Here is a 26,162-nt window from a genome sequence, read left to right as displayed (position 1 = left end):
ATTAAGTGTAGTTTACGTTTAAACACAGTTAGCGTCTAAACGCAGTTTGCGTCTAAATGCAGATTGCGTCTAAACTCAGATTGCGTCTAAGCGCAGTTTGTGTCTTAGCGCAGATTGCGTCTAAGCGCAGATTGCGTCTAAACGCAGATTGCGTCTAAGCGCAGATTGCGTCTAAACACAGTTTGCGTCTAGGAGCAGTTTAAGCAGAAGTATAAAGACAATGTGCTGCTATTGTACAGCTCAAAAAGTAATCTGCAAAAAAACAGATTTACGTCTAAACGCAGATTTACGTCTAGACGTAGATTTACGTCTAAACGCAGATTTACGTCTTAAACGCAGATTTACGTCTGAACTTTGAAACTCGTTTGTATACTCGCAGAAGGCAGTATGCAGTTGAAATCAAGACGTAAACGTGAACTGAGATCTGATGATTGTGCGAGGAAAGCCGATTTACGTCTAAATGCAATTTTACGTCTAAATGTTGAAACTCGTTCGTAAAATTGTAGAGGACAGTTTGCAGTTAATAGGATCAAAATGTAAGTGTAAACTGCAAAGAAACTCGTTCGTAAAAGCACGGAAGACAGTTCTGCAGAATCAAACGTAAACGTAAACTGTAATGTACGAAAATACGAATTTACGTCTGAATGCAGATTCGGAAGAACAGTACTTAGAACTTGTTCGTGAAAGCACAGAGAGCAGTAGTAATGAAGGAGGTTTGCAGTAATGATAAAGTGCTAAAAAATAAACGCAAACCAGAGATTTAGAGTGGTTCGGTCAGCCTTGACCTACTCCACTTTTGGCTTCCTCCACCGACGAGGTCGCCGACGTCAACTAGGGGCCTTCCTTCAATAGGCGAAGGCGAACTACCCTCTTACAGATTCACTCCTTTTGACGGGCTTAGGAGACAACCCTTACAGATGTTTTCTCTCCTCTCTTTACAACTCAAACTTGAAGAACAGAAGGAGGAGGAAAACTAGCAGTTTTGAGCTCTAAGAACCACTAAAAAGATCAAGATTTCGGGTAGGTTCTTGCTATCTCAGTGCTGAATGGGTGGGGTATTTATAGGCCCCAACCCAATTCAAATTTGGAGCTCAAAACGATCAAATCCCGGAATTCCGGGATCAGGCGGTTGCACCTCTTGATTGGAGAGGTTGCACCGCCTGGCAGAGCTCGAAGACCGAGCTCAGGTGGTGCCACCTCTCTGCCAGGGAGGTTGCACCGCCCAGTCTTGCTCGAAGACTGAGCTCAGGCGGTGCCACCTCTCTGTCAGGGAGGTTGCACCGCCCAGTCTTGCTCGAAGACTGAGCTCAGGCGGTGCCACCTCCCGGCTGGAGAGGTTGCACCGCACAGTCTCGCTGGGAGGCTTAGCCCAGGCGGTGCCACCTCCTGGCCTAGGCGGTTGCACCTCCTGGCACTATTCCAGATCACTAGTTGGGCTCCAAACTTGGCCCAAACCAGTCCGAATTCGGGCCCAATTGGCCCAAGATTAAGTTAATGGGATCACCTCCCATTTTCCAACTTAATCAACGTGCTAACTACGATTAAATCTAAGACAATTTCTACAGCTTTGCTTCGGTGCGTCAATCGCTCCTTCCGGCGAGTTTCCGGCGAACTTCCGTCGATCATCCGATGAACCCTCGGTGATGCTCCTGCGGACTTCCGGCAAACTTCTGGACTTTGCGACGATCCACTTGGCAAGTTCCGACGAGCTTCGCTTGGCAAGCTTCTGGACTTCTCGGATCTGTTCTCGCAGAACCTCCGACGACCGTCCGAACTTCCGTCGAACTCTGGAACTCCCAACGTGATCATGAACTTGACTCCGGCGCAACTCCTGCTGCTTGTCTTTCTTTCATTGTAGTTAATCCTGCACACACAAAAACAAAAACTTCGATCGAGACAATTAATCCTAACCAATTAATCAAGTTGTCCAGCATGTCATTGGTCCCTCGACGCTTCGTCCGATTCTTCGGCGCATCGTCCTTTCCTGCAGCCTATTGCCCAATCGGCCAGTTGACTCCGTAACTCCGATATCCTTGGCACAATACCCGCTCTTCTTGGCCCAATGCCCGAGTCCACAGCCCGAAGCCTTCTGTCGATACGTCGACCGATCCACCGGCCCGACGTCCAATCTTCTGACATGTTCCTCCAGCACAACATGATGTTCTTGCTTTAATTGTCTCATCCAGATCGAAGCACCCTGCGTCACTCAAAACGCAGATTAAATCATAAACATATATCAAGGAGTTTCATCATCAAAATACGAGATTCAACAATATTCTGCAGCTTGCTCCGGTGCGTCAATCACTTCTTCCGGCGAGTTTCCGGCGAACTTCCGTCGATCATCCGACGAACCCTCGGTGATCCTCCTGCGGACTTCCGGCAAACTCCTGGACTTGCGATGATCCACTTGGCTAGTTCCGACGAGCTCCTTTGGCAAGCTTCTGGACTTCTCGGATTTGTTCCCGCAGAACCTCCGACTACTGTCCGAACTTCCGTCGAGCTCTCGAACTCCCAACGTGATCATTGTCATGACTTCGGCGCAACTCCTGCTACATGTCTTACTTTCATCGTAGTTAATCCTGCACATGTAAAACAAAAACTTCGATCGAGACAATTAATCCTAAGCAATTAACCAAGTTGTCCGGCATGTCATTGGTCCCTCAACGCTTCGTCCGATTCTTCGGCGCATCGTCATTTCCTGCAGCCTATTGCCCAATCAGCCAGTTGACTCCGCAACTCCGATATCCTTGGCACAATACCCGCTCTTCTTGGCCCGATGCCCGAGTCCACGGCCCGAAGCCTTCTGTCGATACGTCGACCGATCCACCGGCCCGACGTCCAATCTTCTGACATGTTCCTTCGGCACAACATGATTTTCCTGCTTTAATTATCTCATCCTGATCGAAGTATCCTGCGTTACTCAAAACACAGATTAAATCATAAACATATATCAAGTGGTTTCATCATCAAAATACGAGATTCAATAGTTTTAACTTGTGAAACCGCATTTGATATTTGGCACGCACTCGAAGTGACTCACGAAGGCACAAGTAGAGTGAAAGAGTGAAAAATCAATCTTCTGTTACATTCTTTCGAACTTTTCCGGATGAAACCGAGTGAAACCATTGGCGACATGTTTACCCGTTTCACGGATGTCGTCAACGGTCTAAAAGGACTCGGAAAAAGTTTTTTGGATTTTGAGCTCGTAAATAAGATTCTAAGATCCCTTCCTAAGAGTTGGGATCCTAAAGTCACTGCTATTCAAGAGGCAAAAGATCTACGCAATTTCCCTCTTGAAGAACTAATCGCGTCATTAATGATCTACGAGATGACTTGTAAAGCTCATGAAGAGCAAGAAGACATCCTTCCAAAGAATAGGAAGGATATGGCACTTAAAACTTCAGAAGGCCACTTGAGAGAAAACTCAAGTGATGAGGACTGTGATGATGACTTGGCACTTCTAACAAGAAAATTTAAAAAATTCTTTAAAAGAAACAAGTTTAAGAATGACGCAAAAAATAAACTTGAACCCAAGAAGGACCAAATTATTTGCTATGAATGCAAAAAGCTGGGACACTACAAGAGTGATTGTCCCCAAGTCAAAAAGAGAACTTCAAAGAAGAAGGCACTCAAAGCAACATGGGATGACTCGAGCGCGTCCGAAGAAGAGGAGTCCAACACCGAGCAAGTTGCTCATTACGCCTTAATGGCCATCAGAGATGAGGTAACAAATTTAATAGATGCAGATTTATTATTTGATGAATTATTAAATGCCTTCCATGACTTATTTGATGAATGCAAGATTATTAATAGAAAATACAAATTGCTAAAAAAGGAGCATGATAGTCTTACTTATAATTTTGATAAGTTAAAAACTGAATATCATGATAGTTTAAATTCATGCATCAAATGCCATAATCTAGAAACTCTCCAAAAGGAAAACTTGCTACTTAAGGACACCTTGAAGAAATTCGAGGTTGGTAGCAAGTCATTGAACATGATCCTTGCAAACAAGGGTCACGTTCCCAAACGAAGTGGAATTGGATTTGTAAGAAGTTCTCACCAAAATCCAACCACCTTCATAAAAGGCCCCATCTTACATGTTCGACACCAAAACAAATGCAATTTTTGTTGCAAATTTGGACACAAGACGCATTATTGTCCATTCTAGAAAATTAGTCCAAACAAATTGATTTGGGTTCCTAAAGGAACCATGATAAATTCTATGCAACATGATAGACAATGTAGATCTATTTGTGAGGCACCCAAAAGCAAATGGGTACCTAAAAATCATCCTTTCCTGTAAAAACATTAAAAACATTAAAAAAAAAAAATTAGGCTGGAGCAAGAAACAATATTCTGCTCCTTGGATTTTCATGACCCAAGATCCAAAAAGGAACTCGCAATGCCCTCTAGCCTAAATAACAGATGGAGATTATAAATTTAAAATCACAAATGCGATTTAGATATAACCTTATTTAACTTTTCGGAATTAGAAACATATGATTCTCAAATTCACATATCCTCTGGATTTTTGAACCCATCAACTTCATCTGTTCATAACTTTCGAATCCAACTCTGTATCATGAACTGACTAGGTCAGTCATGAACTTGCAAGGCTTACCAACTTGAACAATCTATCACAAACATGTGTACGACATTGAGAGTATGCACGTTAAAAGATCTATCTTGATCGTGCAAAAGTTCTTGTCTTAAAATGAAAACTCTTACGTAATTACGTAAGTAAAGTTGATTGCTTTGAATGAAAATTCTTCTCAAGACAAAAACTCTCAAATCAGATTACACTGCGATCAGAACAAGTGCTCACTGCCTGCAGGCGATGGCACCGCCCCAGCTGGAGGTAGCACCTCCAGCTGTCACGGGTTGCAAGCGGTTGCACCGCTCTAGCTAGAGGTGCAACCGCCCGCAACTCTGCCCTTTTTAACCCAAGCTAGGGCCGGTGGTGAAACCGACCCCAACTCACTCCCTTCCCCTCTCTACTCCTCCAAGCCTCCTCCATCCCCATTTCTCCCCTCATAGCATCCCAAATACCCCTCATTTCGGAGCAAAACATCAACAATCCTTCCCTCTCTTGAAGATCTCACTAAGGTACTCTCTAAGAAGCCCTTGAACTCTGTTTTTTGATTCATTTACTCTTGCTCATCACTATTCTTCTAAACAGCAGTAGTTATGGGATCTAGAAGATCCTCAAGGGACAAAGGAAAGAGGAGATTAGTAGAAGATTTTGATCTCACCCTTTTCGATTCAAAATACCATGCTGAAAAATTTTCCTCTTTCGAACTTAGGAGTGTCAATAAGGGAAAATATGTAGATTTAAATGAACTAAGAGACTTAGAGACAATCCAATGGTTTGCAAACTTAGATCTACTTCCTATTTTGCAAATTAACGAACCCATCTATCCAAGACTTGTTAGATTGTTTTACAACAACATACAAATAGATGAAGAAGAAAGAATGTCTACTTATCTTTTAGGATAACACATCTCAATTATGGATAAATTCATTTGCGACATGATAGGCATTCCCATGAAAAGTAGAGGACTTTACTTTAGAGGATCATGGGATGATGAAACTGTTGGAACAACATATGTTGAAGCCTTAGGAACAATTTTTGCCAATCTCAACTTAGCATTTGTTCCTAAAAGTTGTGAACATCTACTGCCTCTAAACACTAAGGTACTTCATCATATCCTAACCAGCATCATTCTCCCTAAACAATACCATCATGATGAAGTAAGCCAAATAGAATTAGGAACTGTGTATTTAATCATGAAAGGACATGACATATGTCTTGGTTATCTTATCCAACAAAACATGTTAGAACTATCTAATAAAGATATGATGCTCCCATATGGTGGTATAATCACTAGAATAATGAAAGCCTACGATATTCTAATACCACCGGAAGAAGAAGTAATAAAAGTAGATAGATTTAGCATAATAAATAAAAATCTACTTCACCGATTAAGATGTTTTTATAGAAACGGTAATTGGGTTAGAATGCCAAGAAGAACCAATCCCCCTCAACCTGAACCAGAACCGGAAACGCCAGTCTTTAGGGGTACCCAATCTCCTCTGATCTGTCCCTTTGAGGAAACACATCCATTTGAGCAAACTCATACATCATCTGTCGAAGATATTGGGATTCGGATGGACCGATTCGAACAAAGACAAGAACGGCTTGAACATCGACAAGATCAAATCCTATCTGAGCTGCAGCAAATTCATCGACAATTTCACTCTTTGTTTAGGCACTTTAATTTTCCACCTCATGAATGAGCTTGTATGAACACAATCATCTGTTGTTATTGTAAACTCCTTATGTTATTCACCATGATGAGCTTTGCCTTGATCCTTGATATGGTTACCTGATAAATTTTGAGCATATGCAGAGTTGTAAATATCTATCGTTGTTTATCTCGGATTTAACATTGAAACTAAATGTTTTGAAAATCTTGTGCCTTGATTTCCATGATAAATATAGTTTGAAAAAGTGATAACACAAGTGCAATATGCTTAACTAAGAATCCTATACAATACTCAAGAATAAAACATATTGATATTAGACATCACTTTATACGAGATCATGTTACTAATCATGACGTAACCATAGAGTTCATTGATACTAAACATCAACTAGCTGACATTTTGATTTCATAAGAAGAGAATTAGGAATGTTGATGTGTCCGAATAGATAAACTAGTTAAAATTATTTTTCGGACTTTATTGAATGATCAAAACACTTGATTGCCATTACATAACATGTGTTGAAATGTTTTGTCTTCATGATTGTATTTGTAAATCTGTAGCATAGTCTTATCCGAATGCATGAAAGTGTTCATCTCATTTTCGGATTTGCTTAACAGTTGGAATGCTAAAAATCAAACTTTCTCATACACTCTTATGAAAAATATTTTTTTTGAAATGGATTTGATGAAATGATTCCTGCTTATGAATTCCATCTTGAAATATGGATGATAGTATTTTTACTTGCAAAAAGCTGTTTCAAACACATATCTTGACTCAAAGTGAACTCACAAATAGCTAGAATCACAAATGGCTTTCCTTCTTCATGCACAAACGATTATAACAAGAGAAAAGGAAGAAGTATTCAAAACAATCTACGTATCATGTCTTCCTTTATATGCTTGATAACTTGCTTATATTGTTCTCCTGGTATCACATCTACCATGCTTTTTGTTGATGACAAAGGGGGAGAAATATATGAATTGATGCTATAAACACTGATGCTATGATTATGCCATGCTTGCATCACCAAGAGATATATGAACTGATACCATGCATTAAATTGCATTTTTCCTTGAGTTGATATCTTACCACGTGAAGAAATGCAACACTTGCTAAAATATTTGAAATGAGTACATCATGTAATGATATCAAAATCTTACTTCATAGCTTTACATGTTGATATCTTACAATATGATGAATTGCTACAATTACCATCATTCAAAATTGTTATGTAAAACTTGAAAATGATTGTCAAGCCTTGACATCATCTTCAGAGAGATACATCATGATGGGAATCATGATGGGAGAATTGATAAGTTCAAATGATTTAACTTATCAATATGTCGCTTGAATTCTTAGGTCTTGAATTCAAGAATTATCTCAAGTATGGCATATAGACAGGGGGAGTTAAAGGTTAACTCCATTATCAATTGATTGTCATCATCAAAAAGGGGGAGATTGTTGAATCTCGGATTTTGATGATGAAGTCCATTGTCATTTGTTATCTAATCTATATGTTGAGATAAGTGTGCAGGATTAACTACGATGAAAGTGAGACATGCAGCAGGAGTTGCGCCGGAGTCAAGACATTGATCATGTTGGGAGTTCGAGAGTTCGACGGAAGCTCGGACAGTCGTCGGAGGTTCTACAGGAACAAATCCGAGAAGTCCATAAGCTTGCCAAAGAAGCTCATTGGAACTCGCCAAGTGAATCGTCGCAAGTCCAGGAGTTTGCCGGAAGTCTGCAGGAGCATCACCGAGGGTTCATCGGATGATCGACGGAAGTTCGCTGGAAGCTCGCCGGAAGAAGCGATTGATGCACCGGAGAAAGCTGCAGTAAATGTCTTAGGAAAAATCGTAGTTAGCACATTGATTAAGTTGAAAATGGGAGGTGATCCCATTAACTTAATCTTGGGGCAATTGGGCCCCTGAAAAACCCAAATCTAGCCGAATGGATCAACCCATTCGGACCCTGATTTCTGCCAGGCAGTTGAACCGCCCAAGGCAGGAGGTTGCACCTCCTGGGCTCAGTCTCTGAGCGAGACTGGGAGGTGCAACCGCCCCAGCCAGGCGGTGGCACCGCCTGGGGCTTAGTCTCCGAGCGAGACTGGGCGGTGCAACCTCCCCTGATAGGAGGTGGCACTGCTTGAGCTCAGTCTTCGAGCTCTGCCAGGCGGTGCAACCACCTTAGTCAGGAGGTGCAACCGCCTGAGCTCAGTCTTCGAGCTCTGTCAGGAGGTGCAACCGCCCCTAACAGGAGGTAGCACCGCCCAGAGGCTCAGTCTTCGAGCTCTGCTAGGCGGTGCAATTGCTCCAGTCAGGAGGTGCAACCGCCTGATCTCGGAATTCCAGGAATTGACAGTTTTGAGCTCCAAATTTGAACTGGGTTGGGGCCTATAAATACCCCACCCATTTAGCACTGAAAGGCAGCAACTTAACACTGAAATCTTGATTCTTTTCTGTGATTCTTAGAGCTCAAAATTGTTGTAAAGGCCAAAAGTTCTTCTCCCTTTGTTCTTCTAAGTTCTAAGTTGTAAAGAGAGGAGAGAAAATTTCTGTAAGGGTTGTCTCCTAAGCCTATCAAAAGGAGTGAAACTATAAAAGGGTGGTTGGCCTTCGCTTATTGAAGGAAGGCCTCTAGTTGACGTCGGTGACCTCGTCGGTGGAGGAAGCCAAAAGTGGAGTAGGTCAACATTGACCGAACCACTCTAAATCTCGGTTTGCATTTACTTTGAGCATATTATCTTTACTGCAAACCTCCTCTGAAGCTTACTACTTTCTGCGCATATACGATCGGGTTTCAAGCCTTTCACTTTCCAAATCAGCGTTTAGACGTAAATCTGCTTTTTCGTACGATCATCATATTTCAGATTGCGTTTGCATTTTTAGCTCTACCATAACTGCAAACTGCCTTTATACTCTTGCTTAAACTGCATCTTGCCTAATCAAGTGATTTATGAATTAGCATTTAGACGTAAATTAGTTTCTTCGTACGAACGTCGTATTTCAGTTTGCGCCTATATTCTAGTTTTCATCATAGCTGCAAACTGCCTTCATAGATTGACTTTAACATCATCTTGCTTAGAATCGGCTTTCACACAGAAATCGTTTTTATCGTTCGAACGCAGTTTCGTTTTAATCGTAGAAAGTTTTCCGCTACACTAATTTACCCCCCCCCCCCTCTTAGTGCTCTTGATTCTAACATTTCATACATAATTTCATATCATCATCATAACTTCTCTTTTGTCATCAACAAAAAGGATCATAACTTCTCTTTTGTCATCAACAAAAAGGAGAAGAGTGCAACTAGTAAATTTTTGAAATATGCAAGCTAGTAAGATAGCAAGTTTTTGAGATATAAAAATTAATAAAAGTTTTGCTTATCTTGAGATGTACAAGATAGCATGTTTTCTTTTCTTTATAATGTTCAAGCTAGTAAGTTTTTGAAAAAGAACGCAAGACAATAAATAACAAGTTTTACATCATTTTAGAACATGCAAGCTAGTAAGTTATAGAGATATGTAAGTTTAGCAATTCTTTGCTTCTTGAGATAGGCAAGATAGCACTTTTGCTTCTCTTAAGATTGTAAGCTAGCAATTCTTGCTTCTCTTTTGAGATAAGTTTGTAAGTTTTGCTTCTTGAAATGGGCAACATAGTAATTTTTGCTTTCTTTTGCAATGTGCAAGCTAACAATTTTCTTTTTTTTGCGATGTGCAAGCTAGCAAAACTATTCTCTCCCTTTGTTAATGTCAAAAAGAAGGGAAAAATACAATGTTGTAATTTTTTTTCCTTTATATCAATTTTAAAATCATGACAAAAGGTATACAACCATAGATACATAAACATCAAGAAGCCAAGTGACATCATGGTTTATTTTGATAAGTCCAATAGTGAAAAGAAAGAATCATAGTAAACGATCTTGATTCATAAAAAAATTCTCAAGTTATAATTTTGAGAAATCAAGAGAAACCATGATTCATATAGATAATTTTCCTCTTTAGTAAATGACAAAAAGAAGAAAGCATAGAAGATAAAAAAAAATCTTGATTCCTAGAAAAGATATCTCAAGTTAAAAAATCAAGAGAAGGTTCATGATTCAATTGGAAAATTTTCATTTAGATTCAAATCATCAAATCATCAAAATTATTTTTTATAGTTCAAGAGATTCATAAAAAAAATTATACAAATAGATTCATCAATCTCTTTTTGAAAACTCGATAAGATAGGGATTGAGAAATTTTCAAGAAAAATGCTTTCCTCTTTTTTAGTTGTTTGAATTCATGTGATTGATTTCATACAAACATCCCCAAGTTTTTTATGTCAAAACTATGCATCATGTTTAAAAACCAAAAAATAAGTTTCATAAAAAAAAATCAAGCTCAATAAACCATAAATCATAAAAATCATCATTACTTCAAATCATCGTGCATAATTAAATCATTAAATCATTAAGCATGATTTTATTAAACATAAAATATTTTCAATCAAAATCATTTTATTTTTGCTCATAGCTTTTGATTGTAGAGTTGTCTATAAAAAAGGTAGATTTGATATAGGCACCTATTTGACTTTGGGTCCTTCATGTTTAGATCTACCTATCTTGTTTTTTAACATAAGATTATTTATGATTCCTTTAGGAACTCAAACTAATTTATGTGAGTCATACTTTTTAAATGAACATCTTTAGGCATAATGTTGAAATCTACCACAAAAATTATACCTATTTTCATGGGAAACATACAATGTGGGTCCTTTAACGAAGATAGTTGACTTTTGTTGAGTGGTACTGTATCATCCCCCATTTTAAAAAATTTTGTAGATGCTTGTTTGTAAATATGAGGATTATTTAATAATTTTTTTTTATATTAAATAATTTTATATTAAAAGTTTATGGTTACGAACCTAAATGTGAATCTTAAAAAATTGATATGATTTGTCAAAGATTCACATTAAGTTAAAAAAAAAATTGAGGACATGTGTCACTAGCTAACTTAAGTATGGTGCTACCTATGTTTGTTCTATGGATGACACATAAGCTCCTTTCATGCATGCTTACCACCTTGCAATCCTTGTGTTAGCCAAACCTAGGTAATTAGATGAGAGATTAAAGGAAAACTTAACAAAGGATGGATACTTTCTGCAACATGGGTTTGAGAAGCGAAAGGAAGAGGAATTGAAGTAAAAGATGAAGATGCTTTGCTTTGAGGTTTTGCATCAATTCCCCACATTTGTGAATCAAATTTTTCTAAGACAAGTGTTCTAACCCCATTCCATAGTAATCCTAATCTCTAATTTTATTTTAATTCTATATAATTCAAAAGATTTCAGCTTAGCACTAGCTATTTCTTTCATTTTGATACAAAGCCATGAATATGGTAATCTGACCTTTATACATTTTTTTAGACCTAACTTTTAGCATCAAACTCTGATTTAAGCTAAACCTAATCCATTTGAAAGTAGACTCAAAATATTTATTTTGATACCTAGTTTGAATGATTTGAAGTTTAAATGCCTACTCAGACTTCTATTTCAATTAACTATACAAATTCTGCAAAATAGGGATTGTAATTTCGGACCATTTGTTACTAACATGCTTATAACTTTCTGTTGGGAACTCAGATTCATGCAAATATGATTTATTGGAAACTAGACTCAAAAGTATTGCTATGCTTGCCTGATTTAAAAGATTTAGAATACTAATACAAATTGAAACATCTATTTTCATCGACCGTATGGATTTAGTAAAATAGAGCTGATGTTTTTGGACATTTGGCTATGAAATTATTTGTAACTCCCTATTGTAAACTCCAATTCATGAAAAACTTAATAAACCTAAAATTATATTAAGACATATTTCGAATAACATCTATTTTTGTATAAATTAGAGCATAATTGGTTATCTAAATAATTCATATAATATGTCTCTCAAATTATGCCAAAATCGAGCTTTGGTTGATTTCGCTTATTCTTGTTTCTTCTCTTTGGAAATTGATTTCAGCTAAAACCCTTACTTCAGTTGAGCTTTATATTATTGCTTTAAATTCCTATATACTCTTATCCTTTAATTATTTGTATACTTGATTTTATTATATAAAGTTCATGTTTATATCGTAATATTTCGTATAGGCACATGCATTCCGTTGTTTCGTATGTGTTTCCAATATATCCTAATTTTATTGTTCACAATTCCCTTTTATACTCTGGTGTTTGTTAGATAAATGCAAATATTTGTCAGAAATGGTAAAGGGAGTTATGCTTAGAGCCCGCGATGCTCTATTGACTCCCTATGACTTCACTTAGATGTGGGTGGAAGGAGCTCCCAAACATGGGAGACTTATGTTTTATGGTCATTCGGAAATGGATGAACCATATTATGTTATGATCCCACTTCACCTTCTATGTGTTTGACATAATATCCAAAGCTTAGTTATGTGTTTCTATACGCGCTTTGGATCAGAATGAAATGAATGTGACGTCATATGTGTCATTTGAGCTTCTATTTCATATTTATTCTTTGATATACTTCAAAATGTTTATACGTCTTTGATATGCTTTGAAATATTCCATATGCCATAAATATGCTTCGTATGCCAATGATATACTTCATTTACCTTTCCTTAATTGCTATGAACAAAACATGCTTTGAACGAAATGACATTGTAATTCTACATTCGATGAGTAGCTACCTATGAACTCTTATACCTCTACTTTGTATTTTGTTACGTTATTTGTTTGAAACTATTCTCTTTACCATAGATATGTTAGTCACTTATTGAGCTTTATATACTCACTATGTTGCTATATAAATTTTTTAGAATAGCTTGTTGCTCGTTAAAATGTTTAAATTAGGCTGGGATAGTGGAAAACTCGAAGATTTTGGGGCAAATCTATCGTAGTAGAAAGGCGGTTGATCTATAATTTCATTTTGTATATAACGAAATATTAATGATAAATCTGGATTGATGTATCTTGTAAATGTTTAAAAAGTACCTCTCATTTCGAGATTTTGGAAATGTTAAGTTTAAATTGTGTAATGATGTAAACATGTGGTACATGTTGGTTTTGTGATTGTATAGATTCCCACTTATGAATTTATAATGCGTTTATGGTTTAGTTGAGTTATCTTTAGATTTTGTGAATCATTAAATGATATGATGTATGATTATAAATTACATAGGTTTTATGAATTGTGGATTATAAAGGTGAATTTTGACTTGAATGTTTTCTTAGTGGCCTCAAATGTGTATTTGGATCCTGAATTGTTTGTTGAATTATAATATTATCAATTTTGAATTAGGTTCACACCTCCTGAATGAGAATTAAATTTAGGGGGCGTGAAAGAGATAGTATCAGAGCCTGATTTGAGAATCACTAAGATTTTTGATATGATAGATGCACAATACAATTTAAAGGTTTAGTGACTTTTATTCAGAGATTGATTAAAAAATTCTCTTTTGCTATTTTTGGGAAGCGAGGATGATGAGGTCATTTGGTTTTCCTATTATATCTACTGCTAATCAATTAAGTAGAATTATAAGAACTCTGGAGACTATGACACAAGTGATGCAACAACAAGTCTGATAAGGAAGAAATGATGGAACAAGGAAATCAAACCAGATTTGGTTGGGAATTGAATAGTTTAAGAAAATTAGTCCTCCTAGTTTTAGTGGTGAGCCTGATCCAATGGTAGCAGAATGATGGATGATGCAGATAGAGAAAATATTTGACATCTTAAATTACCCTGATGATCAGAAGGTTTCTCTTGCTGCCTTTATGTTGGAAGAAGAGAATGAGCACTAGTGGAGAACAATAAAAAAGATTTCTAAAGTCAAACATGAGCCAAACACATAGAAGGTATTTATAGAAAAGTTTAATGATAAATATTTTCCATATTGCATTAGAGAGTAGAAAGAATTGGAGTTCTTGAATCTCATCCAAGGAAACTTGACGGTTGCAAAGTATGAATCTAAATTTACTGAACTCTCTAGATTTGCCACTCATATAACCGATGATTAAATTAGAAAAGGAAAAAAAATTGAAAGGGGCCTAAGGCCAGCAATAAGAAGTCATATATCAGCATTAAAACTCTAAGATTATGCTAATGTGGTAGAAAGGGCTCTGATAATTGAAAGAGACTTGGAGGAAATTCAAGAAATCAGGGACAAGAAAGATAAGGAGAAGTTCATCAGCAAAAGTAAGAGAAGGAATGAATCTGAAACAAGTTATAAGAGAGTCAAGACATCTAGATTTGGGAAAGAAAAACCACCGTAGAGGACTTAGTCATATGCTAAATGCAGATTAAATCATTAAACAAGTCAGTGTTTTCGGACGATTGGAGCCTGTTTTGCCTACGAAAAATTAGATCATAAAGTAAGTGATTACCCACTAAACAAGAAGAAAGTGTTAGGATCGGAGCGGCACTAAGAGGGGGGGGGGTGAATTAGTGCAGCGGATTAAAACTTCGATTTTAACAAAATCTTTCGTATGTTAAGAACGAAACTTGAGAAATTTAACTTGAAGGCGTATTCTTGAAGTTGCGCAGCAAGAGTAATAAGGAACTAAAGTAGTAAGAAGATTTGCAGTAATGTAAATGACAATAATAAAGAGCAAACCAGAGATTACGCCGATTTTTAGAGTGGTTCGGTCAAATGACCTACTCCACTTGCGAGGCCCCTCTTCGATGAGGCTCCCACCTTCCACTAGCAAGTCTCTTGAAATGGAAGGGTAAACACCCCTCTTACAACCTTTTACAAGCAGCTCAACCTCTTACAAATTTTCAATAAGAAAGAAGGAGGAGAACTCTCTAGCAAATTGAAAACAAGACTTGCTAAGACTTTCTAAGACTTTTCTCTCAATCAAAATGCTTCTCAAAAGTTGTAACCTCAGCTGAGATTTGAGGGGTATTTATAGGCCTCAAGAGGATTCAAATTTTGGGCTTCAAAATTTGAATTCTCTTAGGGTTCCCGGTGCTGGAGGTGCCACCGCCCAGCCAGGCGGTGCCACCGCCCAGCCAGGCGGTGCCACCGCCCAGCGCTCGGGTGCTGGACGGTGCAACCGCCCAGCCAAGGAGGTGTCACCGCCCAACCAGGCAGTGCCACCGCCTGGCTTTCCGATTCATTGGTTTGGCTTAATTTTAGCCCAAACCAAATTTGACTTTGGGCCCAGTTGGCCCCTAACCAGGATATAGGATTATCTCTTAATCCTAATCCTAATTACAGGTGAACTACATAACACAAAAAAAACATCCTAAGCAAGTTTTTTAACCGCGAACGTCGAGTCTTGTTCCGGCGAGCTTTCCGACGAATTCCTTCCGACTGACTCCCTGCAAGCTCCCAATCTTTGTGATGACTTTAACGAGTAGCCGAACCTTCTCGGTGATCTCCGCGAGCCTCCGACGATTTCTTCGGCGAACTTCCGACACGTTCTCGATTTCTTCTCGGTTGGTTCCGGCAGCATCTCCGATAATTCTTTGGTCTCTTAAACGTCCATCGAGCTCGACTCCGGTATCCTTGCTTTATGTTTTCTGGTTATCGTAGTTAATCCTGCACACTTAACTCAATAATATGGATTAGATCAATTAACCCACCAATTGATTATATCATCAAAATCCGAGATTCAACAATCTCCCCCTTTTTGATGATGACAATCAATTGATGACGGAGTTAAACATTACTCCCCCTATCTATATGCCATATTATGAGAAGATAAAAAACACTTGAATTCCATCCCATTGGATTCAAGCATAACCCGATAAGTTCTAATCGTAGAACTTATCGTTATCCTCATTAAACAATAGTAAGTACGAAACTTCGATGAAAATCATAAGTTAAATGATACGGGATGAATTTTGCTACGACAGAAGATAAAGATTTTCAATATAAATTTCATGATATCAATCTTGTGATATTTTCAAGGATTTGCAAGTCATATAAGACATTCATATCACACAGAAGATAAAGATTTTCAATATAAATTTCATGATATCAATCTTGTGATATTTTCAAGGATTTGCAAGTCATATAAGACATTCATATCACACAAGTTTTTGTAATTCATATTAGTCATGCTATCGTTCTGGTGTAAGTCATCACTTCTCCCCCTTTGTCATCAACAAAAAGAGACAAGCCAGCTAATTGATGATCATAGAAAAAAGGTTTAGCATTTATCAAAGTTCATCATTCAAATTTGCCAGAAATAGTTTATCCAAAAGACATCATCATCTATGCAGATTAAGACAGTAGTTATCTAAAGGAAAGATCAGTTATCGTACAATCGATGACAAACATGAACTTGTTTTTAAAAGCAAACATAACAGAATAAAAAGATACATCAATTTAATCCTTAGGAGGTAATCCACAGTGCTGATACATGATATCTATTTTTTCATTCATCTGTCATAGTGTCTTCAAAATTTCAACTTGTTGATTCTGAATTTGTTCTTGCTGTGATTTGATCTGAGATAGCTCCGCCAAAATGATATCTTCAGAGGAGGAAACAGGAGCTGAAGGTGCTGCTCCAAAGGGACTAGGAGGAGGAGATTCATTTCCCATAAGAATTGGTGTTTCGGGTTGTTCTATTGGTGTAGGAATTGGATCCGTCCTTCTAGGCTGCCTAACCCATATGCCATTGCTAAAAGTGCACCTAAGTTTTTTCAGCAGGTTTTTATTTATTGTGTTATATCGATCATTTTGAATAGATTCTTCATCGGGTGGAATGCAAATGTCATAGGCATGAAGAATTCTAGTGATTAACCTCCCATATGGCAATATAGTATCTTTAGTCATAATTTCCTGCATGTGTTGGCGAATCAAGTACCCAAAACAATTATGCTGACCGGTCATAATCCAATACATGGTTCTTATCTCTAATTGACTTACTTCGTCAAGATGAAATTGTTTGGGGAATATGATGCTTGTGATAATGTGATGAAGAATTTTAGAGTTGAAAGGCATTAAGTGTTCACAGCTTTTGGGTAAGAAGTCAAGGTTTGGATTTGCAAAAATTGTTTTTACGGCTTCGGCATAGGTTGCTCCTATTTTCTTGACGTCCCATTTACCTTTAAAATAGCATCCCCTATCTTTTTCAGTTATGCCAATTAGCTCACAAATGGTGCTGTCAAATATTCTAATGGGTGTTCCTGGAATGTAAGTGCTTAGGCTATCATTGTCTTCATATAGGTTGGCATAGAACAATCTCACTAACCGTGGATAGATTGGTTCCTCTATTTGTAGTAGAGGTAGAGCTTCTAGGTGTGCAAACCACCTAATGGGATCTAAGTCCTCTAGTTCATCCAAATCAATGTATTTTCCCTTATGGACACATCGTGTTTCAAATTTTGGAAAGCTAAGGGCTACCTCTTTTGATCTAAAAAGGTCATGGTTATATGAATCTCCTTCAATCCTTATTCCTTTTGATCTCTTAGGAGCCATTTTCTAGATAAGATGATGATGAAATTGTGAAAAATAAGCAAGAGAAAGAGAAAAGAAAAGAGGGATTTCAAGTGTTACCTTGTGGAGATTATGTTGAGAGATGGAAAGCTTGGACCACCAAGAATCCTTCTCCAATGTTTCTAAGAGTTAGAATGAGGGTTAGAGGGAATGGGAGAGGGTTTTTGAGAGGTCTTTCTTCGGGTTGGGGGCGGTGTCACCGCCGGCCCTAACCCCTCGGGTTAATAGGGTGACTCGGTCGGTGTCACCGCCAAACTGGTCGGTGTTACCGCCTGGCGCCCGAGCGCCAGTCAGTGCAACCGCCGGATTTGGCGGTGCCACCGCTGGCATCACGCGGAGGAAAGAAAAAAAATTTTCTTCCTTTTGTTTAGCTTCTTCCCTCAAGATCATAATTTATACTTTAATGGATCATTTTGAATTGAAGAAGAAGGAAGAATTCAAATTCATAAACGAAGGGAATAGAACGAGTCCTTTTTGTGAAGTTCATTTTAGGGACAATTTAGCATGCCTAATTCCCTTCGGATGAATTCAAATTGGTCTTCATTCAAAGCTTTTGTAAATATATCTGCTAATTGATGCTTTGTGTCAATGAATTCTAGAACAACATCATTGTTAAGAACATAATTGCATATGAAATGATGCCTAACGTCGATGTGCTTAGTTCTAGAGTGCTGAATTGGATTTTTAGTAAGGCATATGGCACTAGTATTATCGCATTTGATGGGAATATTTTCAAGGTGAATTCCATAGTCTTCTAATGTATTTTTCATCCAAATTACTTGTGCACAACATGCACTTGCAGCAATGTATTCGGCTTCCGCCGTAGATAGTGCAACTGAATTTTGTTTCTTGGAAGTCCAAGAAACAAGTGCATGTCCTAAAAATTGGCATGTTCCAGATGTACTTTTTCTATCTATCCTGCATCCGCCAAAATCGGCATCTGCATAAGCTATTAGATCGAATTTTTCAGATTTTGGATACCACAATCCTAAATTTGGAGTTCCTTTAAGATACCTAAATATTCTTTTAACACTCTTAAGATGAGATAATTTAGGATTAGATTGAAACCTAGCGCAAAGTCCTACACTAAACATAATATCCGGTCTAGTCGTAGTGAGGTAGAGTAGACTACCTATCATTCCCCTATATGTTTTTTGATCGAAACTTTCACTATTTTCATCCATATCTAACTTAGTCGCAGTACTCATAGGGGTGTTTATTGCTTTTGAATTATCCATGTTAAATCGTTTTAACAATTCTAATGTATATTTAGATTGGTTAAGAAATATACCATCACTAAGTTGTTTGATTTGTAATCCCAAAAAGAAAGTTAATTCACCCATTAAACTCATTTCAAATTCAAGACTCATACATTTGGCAAATGATTCACATAGTGATTCATCCGAAGAGCCAAACACAATATCGTCAACATAAATTTGCACAATAAGAAAATTATTTTCAAAATATTTAATAAACAATGTAGTATCAACCTTGCCTTTGGTAAAATTATTTAAAATAAGAAAGGAACTAAGCCTTTCATACCAAGCTCTAGGAGCTTGTTTTAAGCCATAGAGAGCTTTAGTCAATTTGAATACATGATTAGGAAGAAGAGAATTTTCAAATCCGGGAGGTTGTTCGACAAATACTTCTTCGGAAATAAAACCATTCAAGAAAGCACTTTTAACATCCATTTGAAATAGTTTAAAATTATTACTACTAGCATAGGCAAGGAGCATCCTTATGGCTTCTAATCGAGCCACGGGAGCGAAGGTTTCTTCGTAATCGATACCTTCTTCTTGGTTGAAACCTTTGGCCACTAATCTAGCCTTGTTTCTAACCACGATACCATTTTCGTCTTGCTTGTTTCTAAAGACCCACTTAGTACCTATGACTAAGTGGTCACTTGGTCTAGGAACAAGCTTCCATACCTCATTCCTCTCAAATTGGTTCAATTCTTCTTGCATTGCAATGACCAAAAAATCATCTTTTAAGGCTTCGTCAATGCATTTAGGTTCAATTTGAGAAAGGAAAGCAGAGTTAGCACAGAAATTTTTGAAAGAAGAACGAGTTTGAACCCCTTTTGATGTATCTCCTATAATTTGCTCATTTGGATGAGCATCTACATACTTCCATTCTTTTGGTAAAGAAATTTCGGAAGAAGATGCATTCAAATGGCTATTTTGAGGAGAGGGTTCATTCAAATTCAAATTATCAAAACCAAGATCATCATCAAAATCATTTTTCTTTAAATCGAAAATTTCATTAAAAACTACATGAATAGACTCTTCAATTACTAAAGTTCTTTTATTAAAAACCCGAAAAGCTTTAGAAACGGAAGAGTAACCAAGAAAGATGCCTTCATCGGATTTAGCATCAAATTTTCCTAAAGCATCCCTTTCATTTAAAATAAAGCATTTACAACCAAAAAATTTAAAATAGGAGATGTTTGGTTTTTTGTTATTGCATAATTCATAGGGAGTTTTGGATAAGGATGGTCTTATTAGGACTCTATTCATGATGTAGCAAGCCGTATTTATGGCTTCGGCCCAAAAGTACTTAGGTAAACTATGTTCATTCAACATAGTTCTTGCCATTTCTTGTAGGTTTCTATTTTTCCTTTCAACTACTCCATTTTGTTTAGGATTTCTTGGAGTTGAGAAGTTGTGATTGTACCCATTACTTTTGGCAAAAATTTTGAAAGTCATAGTTTTGGAATTCACCACCGTGATCACTCCGAATTGATGAAATCATGAAGCCTTTTTCGTTTTGAGTGAGTTTACAAAATTTAGAGAAACACTTGAAGCAATCACTTTTGTGAGCTAAGAAATAGGTCCAAGTGTATCTAGAGTAGTCATCCACAATCACAAAAGCATATTTGCTTCCACCTAGACTTGTTGTATCAATTGGTCCGAATAAGTCCAAATGGATCAATTGTAATGGTCTAGTAGTGCTGATTTGATTTTTTGGTTTGAAGCTTGTTTTTATTTGTTTGCCTAGTTGACATGCATCGCATACTTTGTCCTTAATAAACTTTATATTTGGAATTCCTCGTACTAATTCTTGAGATGAGATCTTAGATATTGTTTTCATGCTTGCATGGCCTAATCTCCTATGCCAAAGCCAAGCATCATCATTTACGGCGGAGAAGCACATTTCATTACTTAGTTCATCAAGATTGATGGTATAGACATTATTTTGTTTTAAAGCAATCATAGTCATGTTATGATTTGGTTTTTCAATAATGCACATATTTGATTCAAATCTAACGATGTAACCTTTATCGCATAGTTGACTAATACTCAAGAGATTATGTTTCAATCCATCAACTAGTAAGACATCATCAATGGAAAAATTAAATTTGTTACCAATAGTTCCCTTGCCAATGATTTTGCCCTTGTTGTTGTCTCCGAAGGTAACGTACCCTTCTTCTTTGCTAGTGAGCATAGAGAAATGAGATGGATCTCCAGTCATGTCTTGAGCATCCACTATCGAGATACCATCTCTTGCTCCTAGCTTGTGGGTTTGTCTACAAAAGAGGATGATTTTTAGGTACCCATTTGATTTTGGGTGCCTCAAAAATTGACCCACTAACTTTGTTATTTATGATTGAATTCTTTATAGTTCCTTTAGGAACCCATATTAATTTTTGTGAACTAATTTTCCTAAATGGGCATTTGTAGGCAATATGTCCGGATTTGCAACAAAAGTTGCATTTCATATAAGAGGAAACATGTAATGTAGGTCCTTTTATGAAAGTGGTAGGATTTTGATGTCATCCTTTTACAAATCCAATTTCATTTCTATTTGCGATGTGACCCTTGTGTGCAAGGATCATATCTAATCCTTTGCTACCAACCTTAAACTTGTTTAAGGTTTCCTTAAGAAGCAAAATTTCATTTTTTATTGCTTCTAAGTGCTCACACTTAGAGCATGGAGGAGTTTGAAGACTATCAAACTTATCTTGTAGCAAAGCATGCTCTTTCTTTAAGATACTTAACTTCTTGCTAACAGTTCTACATTCATCAAATAATTCATGAAAAACGATAGATAGTTCTTCAAAAGATAAATCTTCATTAAATAAATCACATACCTCTTCTCCTAACGCCATTAGCGCGTAATGAGCAACTTGCTCGGTGTTGGACTCCTCTTCTTCGGATGCGCTTGAATCATCCCACGTTGCTTTGAATGCCTTCTTTTTTGATGTTATCTTTTTGGCTTGAGGACAATCGTTCTTATAGTGTCCCGGTTTTTTGCATTCATAGCAAATCACTTGGTCCTTCTTTTGTTCAAATTTATTTTTTGTATTATTTTTAAATCTGTTCTTTCTTAAATATTTTTTAAATTTTTGAATCAAAAGTGCAATGTCATTGTCACTGTCCTCATCACTTGATGTTCCTTTCAAGTGGTCTTCTTGTGATTTGAGTGCCATATCCTTCCTGTTCTTTGGAAGGGGGTTCTCGAGCTCGTCATGAGCTTGACATGTCATTTCGTAGGTCATTAGAGACCCAATGAGTTCTTCAAGAGGGAATGCTTTAAGGTCTTTGGCCTCTTGAATGGCCGTAACTTTTGGATCCCAACTTTTAGGGAGGGATCTTAAGATTTTAGTTACTAGTTCAAAGTTAGTAAAATCTTTACCAAGAGCTTTGAGTCCATTGATGACATCCGTAAACCGGGTGTACATGTCTCCGATGGACTCACTTGGTTTCATTCGGAAAAGTTCGTAAGAATGCACAAGGATGTTGATTTTGGACTCTTTCACTCGGCTAGTGCCTTCATGAGTGACCTCAAGAGTTCTCCAAATATCAAAAGCCGAATCACACATTGAAACACGATTAAATTCGTTTTTGTCTAGTACACAAAACAAGGCATTCATAGCCTTTGCATTTAAAGCAAAAACCTTCTTCTCCGATTCATCCCATTCGCTCATCGGAAGAGAAGATTTTTGAAATCCATTCTCGACAATAGACCAAAGCTCAAAGTCCATAGAAATGAGGAAGATTCTCATGCGAGTCTTCCAATATGTGTAATCCGACCCATTAAACAAAGATGGTCGTGCAATAGAATGGCCCTCTTGCATGCTGGAGTAAGCCATCTCTCTTGGGTATTAAACCAAATATGAGAGATAACCTTGCTCTGATACCACTTGTTAGGATCGGAGCGGCACTAAGAGGGGGGGGGGTGAATTAGTGCAGCGGATTAAAACTTTGATTTTAACAAGATCTTTCGTACGTTAAGAACGAAACTTGAGAAATTTAACTTGAAGGCGTATTCTTGAAGTTGCACAGCAAGAGTAATAAGGAACTAAAGCAGTAAGAAGATTTGCAGTAATGTAAATGACAATAATAAAGAGCAAACCAGAGATTACGCCGATTTTTAGAGTGGTTCGGTCAAATGACCTACTCCACTTGCGAGGCCCCTCTTCGATGAGGCTCCCACCTTCCACTAGCAAGTCTCTTGAAATGGAAGGGTAAACACCCCTCTTACAACCTTTTACAAGCAGCTCAACCTCTTACAAATTTTCAATAAGAAAGAAGGAGGAGAACTCTCTAGCAAATTGAAAACAAGACTTGCTAAGACTTTCTAAGACTTTTCTCTCAATCAAAATGCTTCTCAAAAGTTGTAACCTCAGCTGAGATTTGAGGGGTATTTATAGGCCTCAAGAGGATTCAAATTTTGGGCTTCAAAATTTGAATTCTCTTAGGGTTCCCGGTGCTGGAGGTGCCACCGCCCAGCCAGGCGGTGCCACCGCCCAGCGCTCGGGTGCTGGACGGTGCAACCGCCCAGCCAAGGAGGTGTCACCGCCCACCGCCTGGCTTTCCGATTCATTGGTTTGGCTTAATTTTAGCCCAAACCAAATTTGACTTTGGGCCCAGTTGGCCCCTAACCAGGATATAGGATTATCTCTTAATCCTAATCCTAATTACAGGTGAACTACATAACACAAAAAAAACATCCTAAGCAAGTTTTTTAACCGCGAACGTCGAGTCTTGTTCTGGCGAGCTTTCCGACGAATTCCTTCCGACGGACTCCCTGCAAGCTCCCAATCTTTGTGATGACTTTAACGAGTAGCCGAACCTTCTCGGTGATCTCCGCGAGCCTCCGACGATTTCTTCGGCGAACTTCCGACACGTTCCCGATTTCTTCTCGGTTGGTTCCGGCAGCATCTCCGATGATTCTTCGGTCTCTTAAACGTCCATCGAGCTCGACTCCGGTATCCTTGCTTTATGTTTTCTGGTTATCGTAGTTAATCCTGCACACTTAACTCAATAATATGGATTAGATCAATTAACCCACCAATTGATTATATCATCAAAATCCGAGATTCAACAGAAAGAGTCACTACCTCCTAAGTCAACAGCCCATGCTAGAGTATATGCTATCACTGAATAAGATTCCAGAGCCTCTAAACTAGTGGTTGAAGGTATTCTTCATCTTTCTAAAAGAAATGCAAAAGTTTTATTTGATCTTGGTTCTAACTTATCTTTTGTTTCATAATACTTTACTTGTTACTTGGGCATTCAACCTAGACCCTTGGATTATATGTTATATGTAACTACTATTGTTGGGGATTCTTTGACAACAAACTTGGTTTATCCATTTTATTTTATTTCTATCAGAGAATATGAACTTTTTGCTGATTTGATTCTCTTAGAGATCTAGGGTTTTGATGTTATACTTGGCATAGATTGGCTATCTTCCTATCATGCTAGTATTGATTGTTATAAAAAAATAATTACTTTCTATATACCAGATAAGCCTAAATTTTACTTTGAGGATATTAGGGATGATTTGCCTCCTTGCATGATATCAGCACTTCAAGCTTATCGTCTTATGCAGAAGGGTTGTTTTTGTTATATTGTGTGTGTAAAGGAGCATTCAAATCTATAAACTCACCTAAATGAAATTTCGGTGGTCAAAGAGTTCCATGATGTATTTCTAGATGACTTGTCTCGTTTACCTCCAAATAGAGAGGGTGAATTTGCTATTGATTTGGTCCCCAGGATAACTCAAATATCTAAGCCTCCCTACAGAATGACACCACTCAAGCTAGAGGAATTGAAGAAGCAACTACAAAAACTATTAGATAAGGGTTTCATTCATCCAATGTTTCACCATAGGGTGCTCCGCTGCTATTAGTTAAGAAGGGTGGAACATTGAGGCTTTATATTAATTATAGATAGTTCAATTAGGTGACCATCGAAAACAAGTATCCCCTACCCAGAATTGATGATTTATTTGATCAATTACAGGGTGCATAAGTATCTCCAAGATTGATATGAGGTCAGGTTACTATCAATTAAAGATCAGGAAGGAGGATATTCCAAAAACAACTTTTAGAACTCGATATGGTCACTATAAATTCCTAGTAATGCCTTTTGGTTTGACTAATTCCCCTGTAGCTTTTATGGAACTCATGAATAGGATATTTCAGCAATTCTTGGATGACTGTGTAATTGTATTTATTGATGACATATTAGTGTATTCAAGGAATAATCAGGAGCATGAGGAACACTTGAAAAATATATTATCCATACTAAGAGAAAAGAAGTTGTATGCAAAGTTCAGCAAATATGAATTTTGGTTGAATAAAATTGCTTGCTTAGGCCATTTGATTTTAGAGAAGGGTATATCTGTTGATCCAAAGAAATTGGAAGCTATAGTTAAGTGGGAAGTACCAATAAATGTGACAGAAGTTAGAAGCTTCTTGGGCATGACAAGTTATTATAAGAGATTTGTTGAGGAATTCACTCGAATTGCTTAACCTCTCACCAAACTCACTTAAAAGAATGTAAAATTTGTAAGGGGGGATGATTGTGAGCAAAGTTTTAAAGAATTAAAAAGAAGATTGACCAGTGCCCTGATTCTCACTATTCCAAGTGGTAACGAGGGATTTATAGTTTATACCGATGCTTCAAGAAAGGGCCTTGGATGTGTTTTGATGCAAGAAGGGAAAGTGATTACTTATGCTTCTAGACAACTAAAGAGTTATGAACTGAATTATCAAACTCATGATTTGGAATTGGTAGCAATTGCTTTTGCTCTAAAGATTTGGAAGCATAACTTGTTTGAGCGAACATTTAAAATCTTTACTGATCACAAGAGTTTAAAGTATATTTTTACTCAGAAAGAGTTAAACTTGAGGTAGCAGAGATGGATAGAACTTCTAAAGGATTATGATTGTACCATTCGTTATCACCCGTGTAAAGATAATGTTGTAGCTGATGCACTTAGTAGAAAATCTATAAGTTTTTTGGCGACTTTGCTAGTCATAGGTGCCTTGCAAGTCAATCACATGAGTGATGACACGTGTGACATGACACGCATTCTTTTTTGCTTATTATATTTTAGTATTTTATCACTTTATATATATATATATATATATACATGTATATATATATATATATACATGTATATATATATATATATACATGTATATATATATATA

This window comes from Musa acuminata, chromosome BXJ3-8, assembly GCF_036884655.1.
Source record: "Musa acuminata AAA Group cultivar baxijiao chromosome BXJ3-8, Cavendish_Baxijiao_AAA, whole genome shotgun sequence".
NCBI lineage: Eukaryota > Viridiplantae > Streptophyta > Magnoliopsida > Zingiberales > Musaceae > Musa > Musa acuminata.
This window is presented reverse-complemented; position numbering follows the sequence as displayed.